This window comes from Periplaneta americana, unplaced genomic scaffold (genome assembly GCF_040183065.1).
Source record: "Periplaneta americana isolate PAMFEO1 unplaced genomic scaffold, P.americana_PAMFEO1_priV1 scaffold_85, whole genome shotgun sequence".
Taxonomy (NCBI): Eukaryota; Metazoa; Arthropoda; class Insecta; order Blattodea; family Blattidae; genus Periplaneta; species Periplaneta americana.
The window spans coordinates 454,873-455,526 of record NW_027185566.1 but is presented as its reverse complement, the minus strand read 5'-3'; the positions used below and the strand labels follow the sequence as shown (position 1 = coordinate 455,526).

Genomic DNA, 654 nt, shown 5'->3' with positions numbered 1-654 from the left:
ATTGCTACTTTGGCTGGAGTTCATCTCACCCAAGATATGAGAGATAAACCTATTTTACAATATAAAGAAATGGACGAAGCCCTTTTTCTAAAATCACTTGAAAAATGGCAGCCAGAAGTTATTATCTATTATGCCGATCCAACAGAATATCCAGAAGTTGATAGATATATGCAACTTTATCGTGTGGCAAAAAATATTACTACGTCTCAAGTTCACTACCATTGGATTAAAGATATTAGTCCTGACGTAATGGTATACCTAAAACAATCTCATTAGCCTCACAAAAACTGAAAAATATTTGACTTATGGACAGTTTTTAACTATATTTTCTTCGTTCAATCTTGAAAAAATGCCGAGATAGCTCAGTCGGTAGAGCAAAGGACTGAAAATCCTTGTGTCGGCGGTTCGATTCCGCCTCTCGGCATATTAGGTTCTAATATGAAAGCAATATTTCACCTTCATACAAACTATTCCTATGATGCCCTTATAAAAGTTACCGACCTTGTAGATCGGTGTGTTGCTCAAGGAATTAGTGTTTTAGCTATCACAGAACACAACAATATGGATTCTTATCCAGTCGCTATGGAGTATATTCGTCAAAAAAACTATCCATTACTGCTGATTCCATCTGAAGAAATTGCCACTCAGCAGGGA

General features: G+C 36.4%; 1 non-coding gene across 1 annotated transcript; it reads left to right on the top strand.

Moving 5' to 3' along the window:
• Positions 1-351: 351 nt before the first annotated feature.
• On the top strand, positions 352-424 carry TRNAF-GAA (transfer RNA phenylalanine (anticodon GAA)). The gene has a single exon. It is a non-coding gene; the product is annotated as a tRNA-Phe (tRNA).
• The last annotated feature ends 230 nt before the right edge of the window (positions 425-654 follow it).